The sequence below is a fragment of the Nomascus leucogenys genome, chromosome 14, assembly GCF_006542625.1.
Source record: "Nomascus leucogenys isolate Asia chromosome 14, Asia_NLE_v1, whole genome shotgun sequence".
Classification (NCBI taxonomy): domain Eukaryota; kingdom Metazoa; phylum Chordata; class Mammalia; order Primates; family Hylobatidae; genus Nomascus; species Nomascus leucogenys.
In genome coordinates this window covers 23,921,304-23,940,188 of record NC_044394.1, presented here as the reverse complement: position 1 = coordinate 23,940,188, position 18,885 = coordinate 23,921,304, and positions in this window count along the sequence as shown.

Here is an 18,885-nt window from a genome sequence, read left to right as displayed (position 1 = left end):
GAAAGTAATCAAACTCCAAGCCACATCACAAACTACTAAGTGCCTACTATGTGCATGAGATTGAGGTAAATAAGACACAGCATATTAATTGTAGCTATTATCATTATACATATGCTGTTCTGGAAGGGTTGATCTAGAGATGGTGCACAGGATGGAATGGAATCAGAAAGAGAAGAGACTTTTATGGTATTTAAGCGCCCTGATTGTTTTCTGAAGGCAAGCCAAGCTGAAGAGAATTGTCCTAGGGAAAATGAATGTTTAAAAATCATTGCTGAGAGATTTGGAAATCTTAACTGAAACTCCAGGAAGCCAGAAGGATCTTTCTAATATGGAAATGGGAGAAGATTCCTCTGCTGGATGTTTTCTCATCTTCTCAATCTCTAAATTTTAGAACGTTCCAGCTCCCAGTCTTACCCATCTCATATGGAAATGGGAGAAGATTACTCTGTTGGATTTTTACTCTTTTTCTCAATCTCTACATTTTAGAACACTCCAGCTCCCAGCCTTACCCATGTCCTCTGTCTGCATGCATGCCCTATGCCATCACACCCATTCCCATGCCGCAAATGCCATGCTGTTGTTGACTCCCCAGTTCACATCTCTAACCTCAACCGTAACCCCTCCTTTGAGCCCTGGATTTATGTCTCCAGCTGCCTACCCCGTCTCTCCCTTGAATGTCTAATAGAGTTCTCAAAATCAACATGGCCAAATTTAACTGAATCCAAACCATTCTTCTCTAGCTTTTCCATCTTGGTAGATACCACCACCTACCCTCAGTTACTAGAATAAAAACCTCAGCATTTGCTTTTTCTCCCCATGGAGTTCTATTTTTGTTCTAAATTGGGAAAGTGTGCAGAGCTAAGATTATTCTTTGCATAAAGAGAATCTGAACTATCACCCCTACCCTACAGGTTATTTTTCTTCCTCCTCTCAATAATCAGTGGCCTAACCCATCCATTCATTTGACAAATAGCTGTTGGGCATGGTACACATGGGTGGATTCAGACCCAGATGGAGAAGACACACATCTTGGTCTGGCGGAGTTTACAAAGACATACCTAAGGAAATAACTACTACTGCTACTTCAAAGACTAACCAGAAAACTCATGAGTTCTCCAACTAACTCAATAAAATCCCCTTCCCCCATGCAAATTTAATATCTCAAAGATAATGATTGGTCTCTGTTTTTTATCCAATCCGATGCTAAAGCATATGCCCTGAGCATTCATCTTCAGGTCTTGAAATCACTCTGAGGAAAGGAGGGGCAGACAGAAGGTTAGTATTCTAAATGCTTATTTTAGATAAGCAGGGAGAGTGTAGTGGCTCCACTGATTTACATTTCTTTCAGACTGACTGTGAAATCAGGTTGAGTGGGGTTTTCTCTAGTCTTCTAGGACCCTTTTAAACACATTTCTTTCCAATCTCCTACCTTCACTCAACATTCAAGGAGTACATACTTATTTGCATGGACCTAGATGCTAGAAATAAAATAGCCATTAAGAAGACTCTCTATTCTATAGGAGTTTAAAAGTCTAATCAAGGGAGAAAACTGAGAAAATAAATTGTGCAATAGCAGGGCTCAGATGCATTGAGTGAAGTTGGGGAACACATGCTGACAGTGTGGACTGTGCCACCTGGTGGGCTCAAGGCGGGTCTCTAAAGAAAATGATGTTTGTCCTCTGTTCTGGGCAGCAGGGAAAGCGGGGACAAAAGCAAGAAGGTGTGAAGCAGCAGGGCCTATTCATGGAACTGCGATTCTCTCAGCTTGAAAGGAGACGGTGAGGCAGGCATGTTCAGAGGTAAGATGAGGATTAGGTCACAGGGCTCGAGTGTGCCAAGCTAAAGAACTTGGCCTTTATCCTGTACAAATAAGAAAGCTGGTGAAGGCTTTCACAGAAAAGATAATGTAATTAGATTGGCACTTATGCAAATCATTGTGACAGCTGTGTGCAGGTGAACTGGACATGATTAGTAGGGAGGCAGTCTTCCTCACAGTGTGACTAAGCGTAGCCAAGCCTGGAACTAAATATTTAGTATTTAACATACATAATAGGTCTTAATCTTTGTCTATTTGCTTCGAGACCTTTGTATGGTTTTACATTATTAGTTTGCTCTTGGGATTTAAAAATCTATGGTCATTTATTTATGGTTTGTCTTTGATCAAGTTTCTTACCTTGTCTGTTTTGGTTTGCTCCTCTATAAAATGAAGAAAATAAAATATTACCTCTCTTATAAAGCTTTTGGGAGGCCTAAATAAGTTTTATCATGTAAAGGGCTTAGCCATGGCATGTACATCATATACAATTAAGCATAAGTTAATATTATTTTAACTAAACAGTGAGGCTCATCAACAATCCCATTTTTTACTCCACCCAGGGCTGAGAACATGGCTGTTCCTACATTTTATAGGCCACTTGATGTCTTCATATTATCGTAGATTGTAGATAATTTTTGAAGAAAAAAATGTATAATTAGCACTGTTAAATCCCAATCTTAACTCTCATCCCTGGGCTGGAAAGAAAATTCCCTATTGAAATTTTAAAATGCAGTGAATGGAAAAGTACAATTCTGAATTGGCCCAATTATATATAACTTCGTTCATAAGTTATAGGAGAGCATTCTCTTTATGAATGTGACCACACACAGAGACACTGAATGACCCTTGGTGTTCTTCAACATAGGTGACCTCTTACAATACATCTTGCATTTGTCTTCCTATTCTGGAGTTTGAAAAGCTCATTCTAAAGTGTGCCTTTCCTTGATGACAACACTGGCTGTGCTCTTTTAAATGCTTACTAAAGCAGACACCTTTTTTCATGCTTTATATCTACTCATTTGAACTTCATTACAATCCAGTAGTAATAGTTATATAAATAGGTGCCATTATTATCACCATTTTGCAGATGAGAAAATTGAGAGAGAAAAGAGTTTTTGACGGCTGGCCATCTGACTTCAAAGCCCTACGGAGCTTATTCACTGTGCTATATTGTCTTCATTAAAGTAGCACTAGACACGTCAACTAACTGCTCAAAAATTATATATTATTTAATGTATGGGTTAACTGATTGAAAAATGCTTACCTTTTATTTTAACATGGAGAAACTCACTTGCACTTTATAAAAACTCGCTTTGTTAAAAAGATAATATGCTTTGAGAATACTAGAGTGTAGCCAAACATCAAAATTAGAGGTATTAGTGTGCTAAGTTGAACTACTCCTTAACCTATTGATTAATAAAACAAGAAAATAGCACCTTTTCAAGTTTTTTTTTTCTTTCAGAGTAATTGGATTCAAATTCACATCTGTAGCATTAAACCAGTGTTTTCAACCTTTTCTTCCCCCTTTCCAATTGTTTAACCTCTATCTACATCTCTGGCATAAATTTAAGACTTTATTTGTGAATATTCAGATAAGCACTGTGCCTCTAACGGTATTGTTCAGGGCCCAGCATCATTGTTTCAGCTGTAATTGTAACTATCAAGACACAGTTCTTTGTAATTAGAAAGTCAAGATGGTATTCAGCAGTATGGCAGCACAGACTTACATTTGTTAGGCTATTAGAAAAAAAAATGTTTACAGAGAAAACAGTGTCATTGTTTAGTGCTCTTAATTGACCATCTGCCTGGTAAAGAAATGTCCAAAGAAGGATAAATAAGACCATAGTACACTTATTTATTTATTTTCTTTGTGCAGTGAGGAAATTAGGAAAAGCAACAGTGGAGGCAAACTAGATAATACGTTTCTAAATCAGGCTGCAAGTGAAATCATGACATGCATATGTTTCTTTTTAAATTTCTTCCAGTGTCAAGAAAAAGACCTATGGCCTTCTCAAAGTTTGCTTAAGAAAAATGTTTTAGACTGCCCCTTGAGTTCCTTGGCAATGTGGTTCTCACCTTCGTGTTCCCATTCTCTCCCACACATCCCCCTTGTGTGGACACGCTGCTCTAACCACCCTGCTTTGTTCTCTGATGCACACTTTCTACAAATAAATGCTCTCTCCTCTGTGCTTTTGCTTAAGCTAGTTCTATCCCTCTCTTCTCCCTTCCAGCTATAGAAATCCTACTTGTTCTTCCAAGAGCTAGGTCAAGTATTTCTCCCCCACCACCCATCCCTGTGTCTTTTTCTGACCATCCAGGAAGACCAAAATCTTCCTCCTCCAAAATTCTCTAACACTTATTATTTTTCCATTCACTTGGCAATGGAAGGTGACCTGCCTGGTGACGTTCTTCTGTTGTGCTGGAACCATTATTCAAATTAAGCTTTTCCATTTGCATCCTCATATGCTTCTGTTTTGACTCTCTCCTTGCAATGTTCTCTTCCTAAAATTCTGTCTTATTCTTCTTTGAATTCCCCCCAAAATGCCCATCACTTTATATATATGTATGTGTGTGTGTGTGTGTGTGTGTGTGTATATGTATATTTTTTTTTACTAGATTTCAAAAATCTAACTAGCACTCAGGGTCCTGCAAAATGTTTATGATTCATCTTTTGACAAAATCAAATAAACCGAGGCTGATTCGACCCTCAAAGCATGTTTTAATTCTCTTCAATGAATACACTGAGCACCTATTATGTGCCTGACTTTCTGTGAAGCCTTGGGAATGCTGAGAAGAATCAGCCATGGTCCTTTGTCTCAAGGAGCTTACCTCTGGAAAATGGTCTCTGGTGGAGTCACATTTCAAGGAGAAAGGGGTGCAAGAAAATACAGGAAACATCAAAATCAGAAGGTAAGCTTCTTGGAATTTGATTCAGATTACTATGAGTAATTTTGACAGGGGCTTTTCAGTAGTTACCAAAAACCCAGGTTCACACTGATGGATCTGTTCTTTTGATGTGTCGCACTGGTACACATCTTGCAGAAAAGGCTACATTGAATTGCTCTTGCCAGGATGGAAAACAGTATGTGGCACCCAGGATGGATCTGCTCCCAGATTCAGTAATTTGGGTCCTATTCCATGTCCAAAAAGCAAGGAGCAGCTGGTCTTGAGAAGATTATCTGTTGTGCTATATGGATGTCCTTCTGCCCAGGGTCTGAATTGGTTTTCCTCCCAAGACAGTGAGTGACCAGGCTTATGCTTGGGGACCTGTCTCTTCCAGGATCACAGATGGAAGCCCCCATTACAGCCACACACAGATTCACCACAATATGGAAACCCTTCAAGCAGGAAATGGAACAAAAACATAAAATATGACCTGACCCAATACTAGCCTCAAATTCTAGTGGATAACTCTACTTGGTATTTTTTCTCTGTAGTTCTCTGGAGACAATGGAAGCCTGGTTCACTAGCAGATATTTTTTAAGACTTAAGCAAATACTGTTTGTAACAACTTCTCTGACCCAGTCTTTCCCTCTCCAACTCAGTTATTCTTAGAACATTTTATATACTTTATACATTTTGTAGTGTTTCCCGGAAAATGCTTTCACCACTGAGTAGCCATGTAACTAAACTGATCACTCCTTGTGCATAACAATTACTATTACGGATAGGTTCATATTTTTCTGCTACCCTGTTATCCTAAGTTATTAAAGGCCACAGGCTTTTGCTCTTGTTTTTGTGCCTCCTTGAAATATTCTTCCCAGAATCTCCTCATAGCTCAATTTTTCTTATTTCTTTTATGTCTCTGCTCAAATTCTGCCCTATCATTGAACTCTTCTTAACCTCCATATATAAAGAGCAATCTTCACTTCAAACATACCCTGTTTAACTGTTCCCCATAGGTAAGCTCATTAAAGCAGAGGATTTATTTCTCCCCACCCCTACACCTGAGTATATCTCAGGCCATTTTATAGGTATTCAGTAAATATATATTTAATAAGCTAACTCATTTTCAGAGATTCTTGGCTGGGGGCCTTATTGTGATTTCATAAATCTGTAGAATTTCTGGGATTTGGAGTCCTATAGTCCCATAGTCCTGGGTTTGGATCCCATCGTTGACCATGACCAAGTTTCCCCTCCCTAAGCCTGTTTCCTTAACTTCAGAAGAGAGATAATAGCATTGATCTCTTTAGAGTGGTGGTGGGAATAGCTTGAGAGAAGCTCACAAGAGCATGTGTCTACAACAGCAATGTATCCAGCATATGTAGATTATTTTCTCACCCTCCTTTTGCGCTGCCAGTTTCCTTCTATCTCCTCCTAATTTCTTTGTCCCACATCCTCCATTTTCTCCTTCCTTCCTTATTTTTTGTCTATCCTTTTCTTGGTTTCCTGAGTCCATTCCGTCCCTCTGTACTAGGAGTGGAGATAACCTGAGGACTCCCATTCTGCATTTGCTTCAGTAGCCCTCTCAAAGCATACACACACACACCTAGACACACACAGACACAGACACACACACACAGACCCACACACACAGACACACAGACACACAAACACACAGACACACACATAGACACATACACAGAGACACACACACACAGACACACAGAGACACACAGACACACACACACACACACACACAGAAAGCTCTTATTCCTTTTTGAAATATTTGCACAGAACCATATCTCATTTTTTCAACATAACTTAATATTTGCCTTTATTGTCATGTATTTCTCCATTGAAACTTTCTGCAGACCCCAAATTTTTCTCAGCTATCTAAGAATCACAATGTAGACTACTTCTTTGGGGGCATTCATGGGTAGAGGCTATTTTTCTCTTCATCTTTTGTACCATGACAACAGCATGTAGTCTAAGGGGTTACATGAAACACTGCAACCCACACATGTGTTCAGGCAGAGATTGATATTACTTTTGTCATAAGGGAAAAATAACACAGATATTTTTCAGTACTGTGGTAATCTTAGTTTAGGTAGAAGCCTTTACTTTATTGGGCTTTGAGAAGACATTATTTCTAGTATTTCCTGGTGAGAAGACTGAAGCAAATTTAGGTAACAGATTGGCCAACACTGAAATACAACTGCAGAAGTCCCAGAACTTAGAATAATGCCTGGAAAACAGCTAATTCTGGCCTCAATTTGGATTACATAGAAACTCAGTTACAGTGTGTAAACCAAACAGAAGGGAATTTGTTAGTCTCATGTAACTAGAGGTACAGTGACAGATCATCCAGGACTGGTACCATGGCTTAACAGCATCTTAGTGATCACAGCATCTGCAAGAATTCCTTGTGATCCAGACCAGGAGAAGGAGGAAGGGGAAAAGAGCAAAAGCAGATTCCTACTTAGAACACATTGACCAGAACGGAGTTCCATGACTACGCTAGCTGTGACGGCAGTGAAGAATAAGGCACTTTGGCTCTAATCTCTATGATAGAGGCTGGCATAAAGGAATATTGCTGGAATGGATAGTAAACAGTATCTACAACAAAACTATTTGTAAATAAATCAGATAATTTTTTAAAAGAATGAATTTGGCATTTTAGAGGCCAAACGATGACACATTTCAATCTTTTTATTTTACCAGAAAGAAAACTGCAGAGGTCAGTGGATTCTTTTAAGTTCACACAATACCTTAGTCAATTCCTGAAGTTATTTTAAAAACATGAGAGGTGCCAGCAGATTTGGCATCTGGTAAGGGTCTTCTTGCTGCATCTTCACATGGTGGAAGGGTAGAAGAATACAAGAACCTAGCTAGTTCCCTCCAGTCCTTTAATAAGGGAAACATCCCATTTACCAGGGCAGAGGCCTCATGACCTAATCACTTCCCAAAGATCCACTTTTTAACACCATCACCTCAAGGTTTAAGTTCAACATATGAATTTGGAGGGACACATATTGATACTGTAACATTCTGCCCCAACCCCAAAAGTTTATGTGCTTTATACATACAAAACACATTTATTGGCCAGGCGTGGTGGCTCATGCCTATAATCCCAGCAGTTTGGGAGGCCAAGGTGGGCGGATCACGAGGTCAAGAGATCGAGACCATCCTGGCTAACACGGTGAAACCCCGTCTCTACTAAAAAATACAAAAAAAAAATTAGCCAGGTGTGGTGGCGGGCGCCTGTAGTCCCAGCTACTCGGGAGGCTGAGGCAGGAGAATGGCGTGAACCTGGGAGGCGGAGCTTGCAGTGAGCAGAGATCGCGCCACTGCACTCCAGCCTGGGAGACAGAGCGAGACTCTGTCTCAAAAAGAAAAAATATATATATACATTTATTTTATCCCAATAGCCCTCAAAGTCTTAACTTATTGCAGCATCCGTTTTAAAGTCTAAGTCGAAAGTCTCATCTAAATCAGATATGGGTGAGACTCGAAGCATGAGTCATCCTGAGGCAATTTTCTCTCTAGCTATGAGCCTGTGAAATTAAACAAACTATGTGCTTCCAAAGTACAATAATGGGACAGGCATAGGATAAACATTCTCATTCCAAAAAGGAGACATGGGAAAGAAGAAAGGAGAATAAGTTTCCAAGTAAGTTCAAAACCAACAATGCAACCAACATTAAATCTTGAAGCTTGGGAATAATCTTCTCCAACTCCATGTCTTGCCTTCTGACACCGGGGCAGGGGTCTCCAGGATTTTAGGGGGGCTCTTCTCTTGTTGCTTTGGTGGGCACATCCCATGCAGAAGCTCTCAGGAGTTGGAGTCAGGTGCTTCCAGCTCTCCCAGACTGGTACTGCATACTGGTGGCTCTGCAATTATGGAGACTCGAGGTGACCCCATCCTTATGGCTCTGATAGGCATTGAGCTAGTGGAGGCTGTCTGCAGGGCTTAAACCTGTGGTAGTACTCTGCCTGGGCCCCAGGGCTCTCCAGTGCATCCTTTAACATCTTGGTGGAGGTAGCTGTGCCTCCACAGCTCTTGCACTCTGAGCACCTGCAGAGTTGGCACCCAACAGTGGATGCCAACAAGGTTTACTGCTTGTACTTTCCAAAGAGATAGCCCAAGCTGTACCTGTGCTGGCTTGTGCCACAGCTGGGGTGGCCAAGAAATGCTACACTGGAATGTCGGGAGCAAAAACTCAAGGCAGCTCTGGACAGAGGGTCCCAAGATCCCATGGGTGTCCTGAGATTCTCCTTTGAAACCATTCAGCCCTCAAAGGCTCATGATGAGAGAGGCAGCTTCAAAGGTCTCCAAAATGCCTTCAGGATCATTCTTCCATTGTCTTGATTAAGAACATCTGGCTTCCTTATAACTGTATTAATCTCCTTATCAAACATTCCCTTGACCACACCCTTGGTTTTCTCTCTTGAGCATACTTTTTTTATTCTTTACATGTCCAGGCTGAGAATTTTCCAAATCTTTAGGTTTTGCTTCCTTTTGATTATAAACCTATCTTTAATTTCTCTCTTCTATTTTACTGTAAGAAGTTGAAAGAAGCAGTGAAGCATTGTGAGCACTTTCCTGAGAGATTTCTTCTGCCAAGTACCTTAGTTCACTGCTCTTAAGTTCTGTCTTCCAGGAAACACCAGAACATGAACACAATTCAGACAACTTCTTTGCCACCTTAAGGCAAGTATAGCCTTTTCTCCAATTTCCAATACCTTGTTCCTCATTTCCATTTAAGAGCTCATCAGAATTGCCTTTACCTTCCATACAATCATGCATCACTTAACAATGGGGATACTGTCTGAGAAATACATTGTTGGGCAATTTCGTCATTGTATTGGACATCATAGAGTGCACTTACACAAACCTATATGGTATAGTTTACTATACACCAAGGCTGTATATGGTATAGCCTATTGCTTCTAGGCTATAAATCTGTACAGCATGTTACTGTGCTGAATACTGTAGGTGACTGCCACATAATGGTATGTGCTTGTGTATCTAAACATACCTAAACATAGAAAACATACAGTAAAAATATGGTATAGAAGACAAAAATGTGGTATACCTGTATAGGACATTTACCATGAATGAAGCTTTTATGACTGAAAATTGCTTTGGGTGAGTCAATTAATGACAGGTGAGTGAATACAAAGGCCTAGGACATTACTGTACACCACTGTAGACTTTATAAACACTATACGCTTGGACTACATTAAATTTATTTTTTTAAAATTTCTTTCTATGCTAACAAATTTGGCTTATTGTAACATTTTTACTTTATAAACTTTTTATTGTTTTTAATTTTTAACTCATTTTAAATAACACAGCTTAAAACACAAGCACATTGTACAGCTGTACACAAATATTTTCCTTCTATTAATTATTCTCTAAGCTTGCTTCTATTATTTATGTATTTATTATTTTTACTTTTTAAGTTTTTAGATAAAAATAGGACATAAACATACACATTAGCCTAGCCCTATACATGGTCAGGATCAATCAATATCACTGTTTTCCAGCTATACATCTTGTCCCACTGGAAAGTCTGTAGTGGTAATAATATGCATGGAACTGTCATCTCTTATGATAAAAATGCCTTCTTCTGGAGTACCTTCTGAAAGACCTGCCTGCGGTTGTTTTACATTTCACTTTCTTGTTTTTAATAACCAGAAGGAGTACATTCTAAAATAACAGTAAAAACTATAGTATGGTAAATACAGTAATTTAGTTATTTATTATCATTATCGAGTATTATGTACTGTACATAATTGTATGTCCTATACTTCTATATAACTGAAAGCACAGTAGGCTTGTTTACACCAACATCACCACACACACATGAGTAATGTGTTCTGCTACAGTGTTCTGATGGCTACAACATTACTAGGAAATAGGAATATAGGAATTTTTTTAGCCCCATTATAATGGAGTTTACAGGACCAGTGTTGTGTATATGCTGTATTGTTAACTGAAATGTTGTTATGCAGCACATGACTGTATTTCTACCAACATTCTTATCATGACCAGTTAAGTAATCTCAAAGAAGATTAAGGCTTTCTCTATAGCTCTCCTCCTCTTCAGAGCCCCCTAAGAATAGTCCCTTTGAGGCTTAGCCTCTACCCACTACCCAATTTCAGAGCCACTTCAACATCTTTATGTATTTGTTATAGCCAAATGCCACTCTCAGTACCAGTTTCTGTCTTAGTCCATTGCTGATACTATAAAAAAATACTTTAGACTGAATATTTTGTAACAAACAGAAATGTATTTCTCATAGTTCTGGAGACTGGAAAGTCCAAGATCAAGATACCAGCAGATTCGTTGTCTGGTGAGGGCCTTCTGGCCTTGTCATTGTATGGCAACAGGGCAGAAGGGCAATAGGGTCTAGCTAGTTCCCTCTAGCCCTTGTATTAGGGCATTAATGCCATTCATGAGGGCGGAGCCCTAATGACCTGATTCCCCTCCATCAGGTCTCACCTTTTGATATCCTTACCTTGAAGTTTAAGTTCCGACATATGGACTTTGGTTTCTCAAACCACAGTGCCCAGTAATTACAGTTCTCAGATACTAAGATAAGTCAGCTGATTGCCAGCAAGGTCCTCTTGTTACAACATGCCACCTGCTGGTCTTTCACATTCCTCACCTTAGTATGCAGGACTATGACTGGGGTAGATGAAGTTGCAGGTCAGACCTACTCCTTGAGAAAGCCACAGTGGCTCCATCTTTCCATGAGTACACTTATTGCAGGTCTCTCTGCATTCACCATTAAAAACAAAATAGATGAACACATTGAAGCTCAGAACATTTGAATTAGTTACTCTTGAATCACCCAACTAGGAATGGACAAAGTCACGATTTAAATTCAAAGGTTTTGAGATGCACAGACACTAAGTTGCAAAAGAAACATTTGTGTTACTTCATTTTAATGTAAGTAATCAGCTTTTGTAATTCGCTTATGAAATATTTGTTTTACTCTTTAAAAAAATATTATTTATTTTAAACTTTTATTATTATTATTTAACTAGGCAACTCATTTTTTTCTAAGGAAACTGAAAGAGTAATGTCATGTAAATGACACCACATTGGGCAGCAAATACACCTTTTTTTTCTTCAGTCAAATGAAATAAGACCATTCATCCCTGGACCCTTAGTCTGAGTGTCCCATGGAGCTGGCAGAGCTGGAGGAAGAAACAAGCTCCATCTATCCCTTCCCATACCTACCCCATTGCCATCTTATCAGCATTGGAGAGAGGACTAGCCAAGTCCATGCATAAAGATATCAAGTCTAAAATAGATTGTTTTCTACTTTAGGGCCTCTCAAACTTTAAAGCTTATGTGCATTGCCCTGGAGCTTTGTTAAAATGTGGATTCTGGTCAGTAGACTGGGTGGGGTCTTAGATTTGGTATTTCTAATAAGTTCCCAGGTGATGCTGATGCTTCTGGTCCCATCTGTCACTTTCTTCCCAGTGACCCTGTTTTATTCTTTTCTTCAAAGCACTCATTACCCCTGAACTATCATATACTGATGTGTAAACACCCACCTGCTCTCCACTAGAATGTCACATCTTTGGGTCAGTGGCTGAGTTGCTGTTGTTCACCTCTGATGTTTAGCACCAAGATTAGTGGTTTATAGGAGAGACTCCCCCAAATATCCAGTGAATCCATTAATTTTTTTTATTATTATACTTTAAGTTTTAGGGTACATGTGCACAATGTGCAGGTTTGTTACATATGTATACATGTGCCATGTTGGTGTGCTGCACCTATTAACTCGTCATTTAACATTAGGTATATCTCCTAATGCTATCCCACCCCCCTCCCCCCACCCCACAACAGGCCCCGGTGTGTGATGTTCCCCTTCCTGTGTCCATGTGTTCTCATTGTTCAATTCCCACCTATGAGTGAGAACATGCAGTGTTTGGTTTTTTGTCCTTGCGACAGTTTACTGAGAATGATGTTTTCCAGTTTCATCCATGTCCCTACAAAGGACATGAACTCATCATTTTTTATGGCTGCATAGTATTCCATGGTGTATATGTGCCACATTTTCTTAATCCAGTCTATCGTTGTTGGACATTTGGGTTGGTTCCAAGTCTTTGCTATTGTGAATAGTGCCGCAATAAACATACGTGTGCATGTGTCTTTATAGCAGCATGATTTATAATCCTTTGGGTATATACCCAGTAATGGGATGGCTGGGTCAAATGGTATTTCTAGTTCTAGATCCCTGAGGAATCACCACACTGACTTCCACAATGGTTGAACTAGTTTACAGTCCCACCAACAGTGTAAAAGTGTTCCTATTTCTCCACATCCTCTCCAGCACCTGTTGTTTCCTGTTTTAATGATCACCATTCTAACTGGTGTGAGATGGTATCTCATTGTGGTTTTGATTTGCATTTCTCTGATGGCCAGTGATGATGAGCATTTTTTCGTATGTTTTTTGGCTGCATAAATGTCGTCTTTTGAGAAGTGTCTGTTCATATCCTTCACCCACCTTTTGATGGGGCGGTTTGTTTTTTTCTTGTGAATTTGTTTGAGTTCATTGTAGATTCTGGATATTAGCCCTTTGTCAGATGAGTGGGTTGTGAAAATTTTCTCCCATTTTGTGGGTTGCCTGTTTTACTCTGATGGTAGTTTCTTTTGCTGTGCAGAAGCTCTTGAATCCATTAATTAATCTGGAAAAATACCTTAAACAGAATGCCAACCGTCCTACCTTTGAGAATGCTTCTATTCCAATCGGAAAAAAAATGGCCACTCTAACCATCTATTGAAAGCTAACGGCTTCTTAATTATTCTTTCCAGGAAGTACTTGGATTCCCAACAGGCCCTGCATCTCCTTGCCTCCACTTCACCCCACCACATATTGAAGCTAACCTAGATTCCTTCAGTACTGTCAGCATTTTCAAGGGATGAACTTGGGGAAAATTTTGTGACCTACACAGAAGTGTGTCTTATGATGGGAAAAGGCTCTTTCTATCTTTTCTGGGTGATAGCATAAGATCTTTATTAGGTCAGTGCCTCACACAAGCCACAAGCCTCTTAGGGAGGTAATCTGTCCAGCTCATCCTGTCACCCTTCAACTTAGTGCCACTCAGTAGTGATGTGCTCTGGCTGTCATCTCTATTATCCTTGTGCAATAAGTTTGTCTGCCTCCTTCTATCTTCAGTTCGTTTGGAGTCCATTTAGCATCTTTACTTAGACATATTTGGTAATTAACATCTGAGAGCCCATGAAGCACTAACCATTCGAATAGTTTTCAACTGGACCTTGCATGAGAGAGCATAAGCATTAGTAGCAAACACTACTTTTGATTTTCATGTGATAACAAAATCCAACAAGCAACAAAAATATACTAGAACAACAAAAATCTTGTGGCCTCCTTTGGGAAAGGTTACAAGATAAGTACTTACATAGTCAATGCTATTCACACAATGAGATGCTGCTCCTTCCCTACATCTCTTTTATTTATAATGGATCTTGCTTTAAAGGTACCTGCCCATTTATTGTAGATGACAGACTAATAAAATGAAGTCAGTTTAATAAACGCTGTATCAGAATATCCCATCTTCTAATGTGGCAATGTGAAATTTCACCACTGGAGGAAGCATTTAACATTCTGACTATTTTAATACTTTTAATAAATATTTGCAATTCCTATGATAAAGCATCCCAGTAGAAAATGCATTTCCTCCAAAATTTATGGGGCTGCTGGCAGGTGGCCATTTTCTAATTTTCTGTCTCACTTACATACATTTATTACAGATTTCTAACAATCCCTTTTTTGCTTTTTGAATGACTGTGAGCATGCTGTTTTGTCTGAATACGAATGTATGTGGTTAAAATTGAGGATGGTAAACCAGAGCTTTCTGGTTTGCAAATTGGAGGGTTGGTCATATCCTCTTGGTGGCTCCTTCCACGTCTATTTTATTCAGCTCTGTAATACATTTAAATCAGGTCTTCAGAATCTACATGGGACCAGAGGATCCTTTATTCAGTTCCTCAGTAGTGAAAGGTTGGGAGCAGGCATAGGGGCAGGGTTAGCAATAGGTGTCAGGTCATATAGTTTGACCTGTTAAACTTTGAGCTTACCCATAGAATGCTGCAGAAATTGTAAAATACTTGTTAGAGTAATACAACTTACAGAGACAGTAATATCCAGGTTAGACATATTTCAAATACAAAGGGAAGAAAGCTATGCAAATTCTATTGGAAATTTTTCTGTAGAACAGAAAAAAATAACTTTTTAAAGTTTGTCATCACCCTTTAATATACATTTCCATCTTTGTTAGACATCTCCATGTAAAATTAGTGAGTACATCTCAACTCAAACATTGCAGAACAAAGCTCACTCTTTGTGCTACTTCCTATTTCTACCTTCTGACATACTCAAGATCTAATTCCTTATCTGCATGCTGGATTTCACTTAAAGTTATTGTCATTCTCCATAGGCAGAACAGAAATCTGGGTCTTTTTCAGGTATTTTATTTCAAGGCTATCTCAAGACCTTCTTGTCCTTCCTACTCAATGTCTCTTTACTCATTTCCTTCTTCAATTCCCACTGACATTGCCCTAGCTTATTTGTTTATTATTACTGATGGCCACTACTTATTTATGAATCATTTAATCAATGCATTACTTCATTTAAGCTGTTCAACAGTCCTCTGAATTAGGTGATAATATATCCTCACTTTACAGACAAAGGGAAGCAGAAAGTCTCAGTGACTTTCCCAGAGTTAATCAGCTAGGAGGCCTTAGTACTGGGATTTGAACCCTGGCACCAAAATGAGGCTGTGAACCACTAGGCTCTCCCCTTCCAGGCCCCCCACCAGCTATTATAAAACCCTCATAAATGATATTCCTGATTTCTTTGTCCTGTGTCTCCTATTCCTCTTTATATTTATGCCACAGACTACTTACAAAACCATGGTTCATACCACAACCTTCAAAACCTCTGGTAGTACCTTCATGCCCATCATTTATTCATTTGGTCATTCATTTATCATTCATTCTCTTATTTCACTTATTCAACAAATATTTGTGAATCATACATTATGTACCAGGCAAAATCTAGGCACTGGGGATATGGTAATGTTAAAAAGTCATCCAAAGCTCTTGCCTAGTGAATGATAAGTTAGGAAATAGTGATACAACACTATCTTGGCTAGTAGTAAGTACTATGAAGAAAAATAAAGCAGGGTATAGGATAGAGATACAGAGAGAGAGAGGATTTGTTGTTTTAGATGAGATAATTAGGAGAAGCCTCTGCAATAGTTACATTGAAGTATGTACCCAAGCAACAGGAAGGAGGATGTATTCTAGGCCAACGGGGAAGAGCATTCAAGGAAAAGTGAAAAGCAAGCACACCGTACTTAAAGTAGGGCTGTGCTGAGCCTGTTCAGGAGCAGCCAGGAGGCCAGGGAGACTGAAGTAGAACAGAGAGCTGAGACAAGAGAATTGAGGGAAGCTGGGGGGCCCTATAAACTAGGGGTAGCCAATCCCTGGGCTCAGGACTGGTACCAGTCCGTGGCCTGTTACAAACCTGGCAGCAGGAGGTGATTGGCTGGACAGCGAGCATTACTGCCTGAGCTCCACCTCCTGTCAGATCAGTGGTGATATTAGATTCTCATAGGAGTTAACCCTGTTGTGAACTGTGCATGCAAGGGATCTAGGTTGCAAACTCCTTATGAGAATCCAATACCTGATGATCTGAGGTGGAACAGTTTCATCCCGAAACTGTCCCCCAACCCCCATTCATGGAAAAATTGTCTTCCATGAAACTGGCCCCTGATTAGAGACTGCTGCTATAGATTATGGTAGTGTCATTGGAATGATATTCCTTTCCCTCTCACTCCTGTATCTATAATTCCAACATCTTCTGAAAAAAGGATGACTTGTTACAATGTGCTGTCTCCAAAATTGGACATTCACCTTACCAGCTCTCTGACTAATCCATTCTGAAGACCCTCTTCACTGACTTCTGAAATCTTCCCATCTTTTAAGGCCTATTTCCAATGCCACAGCCCTAGTTAATTCTCTTATGTTCTATCCTGCTTTAGCTCCCTCCTTAATGAGGAGGGGAAGAAGGAGCAGGAATATCATGGAAGGCCTCAGGGATCCGACAGCCTTAAATCAAATCCTAATGTGCACCTTCCTGGCCAGGTCCTTCAGAGCAAGTGAGGTCACCTTTCCAAGATACAGTGTGGTTTTGCCATTTTAAAAATACATCAGTACAGGAAAAAATCTCATACGGTTTTTGGAGAAATAAGATTATTTTTACATGTTGTATAAATCCAATAAATTTCAGATTTAAATTACTTTAAAGGTAATTAGAGTTCTGAGATCTTGGGGCCTTCTTATTTATAACCCTAACAATATGCTCTAGTATTATGCTTCTACACATGCTTTCCTGGGTTAGACATTAAGCCTCTTGAGAGCAAGGACCATATCCAGTTTATCATGGTATTTCCACCAGCAGGTGCTAAGAAAATGGGCAAAAATAACTTATTCAAACAAGCAATTTATGTATTTCATCTAAAATATTTGTGACACAAATGAGGGGAGGATTTGTAAAAGCTAAAATTAAGTGGTTTTGTTTTGTTTTTGCAGTGGGGTTGAAATAAAGGGCTTAAAGAAATACAACACACAAAGACTGTCTTTATCACCTAAGGGCAGGGAAGAATTTTTGAACAATATACAAAAAGTACCAAACTCTGGGGAAAAAATTGATAAATTTGATTGCATTAAAATTTAAAATTTTGGTCCATCAAGTGTGAGTAAAATGACAAGATACAAATTATAAGAAGATATTAATAATATAATAATTAGGAAATAATTTTTCTTTTTTTTGAGACTGAATAGCTCTGTCACCAGCCTGGGGTGCAGTGGTGTGATCTCGGCTCACTGCAACCTCCATCTCCTGGGTTCCAATGATTCTCCTGCCTCAGCCTCCTGAGTAGCTGGGATTACAGGCACCTGCCACAATGCCTAGCTAATTTTTGTATTTTTAGTAGAGACGGGGTTTCACCAAGTTGGCCAGGGTGGTCTCGATCTCTTGACCTTGTGATCTGCCCACCTTGGCCTCCCAAAGTGCTGAAATTACAGGTGTGAGCCACCGTGCCCAGCCCAGCAAATAATTTTTATACAAAATGTAGAGAAAATGTCTACTAACAGAATGAAAAGAGAAACAAAACTACAGAAAAAAAAGGAAAATACAAAAAAATAGCAAGTTTACAGGAAGTAGGACACAAATTGGAATAAAATGAAAAATGATAAAAATTCTTTATAATTTAGGAAATAATGTTACAGACCTTCATAAGATACATTTTATGCTCATTAGTTTGGAAAAAATTAAGATGTTTGGTAATAACTATTAGTGGTAAGGACACGGACCCTTGAGAATGCATAGACTCTTCTGGTGGAACTAAAACTTGATACAACCATGTTGGAAAATTATTTGATACCAGTTTGTTAATTTAAACCTTTTCATGCCTGTGGACCAGCAATTCCATGTCCAGTTACGTGAATTAGAGAAATTCTCACTCTTTAGTCCCAGGAGATATGTACAAGGATGTTCAGAGAAGCATTGATTATCGGAGCAAAAACCTGGGACAAACCCTAATTCCTTCAAGAAGATGATACATTTTATGCCTTTAATTGTGTCCCCTAAAATCCATGTGGTGAAGCCCTGTCACTCAATGGAACTATATTTGGAGACTGAGGCTTTAAGAAGGAATAAAAATTCAATAAGATCATAAAAGTAGGGCTCTAATCCAACAGGACTGGTTCTTATAAGAAGAGAGAGACACCAGGGGTGTGCCCAGAGGAAAGGCCATGTAAGGACACAATGAGGACAGCTTTCTGAAATCTAGCAAGAAAAATCTTCACTAGAAACCAACCCTGCCAGTACCTTAATCTTGGACTTCAGCTTTCAGAACTTTGAGAACATAAATTTCTATTTTTCATGCAACCCAGTCTGCAGTATTTTGCTATGGCAGCTCTAGCAGTCTAATTTGATACATAAATCATTTATGATATATACACACAATGGAATATTATAAAGCAATGAAAGTAAGTAAACAATAGCTGTACCCAGCAAGAGGATGAATCCTAAAAACATATTTACTGATCAAATCAAGTCATAAAATACTTTATT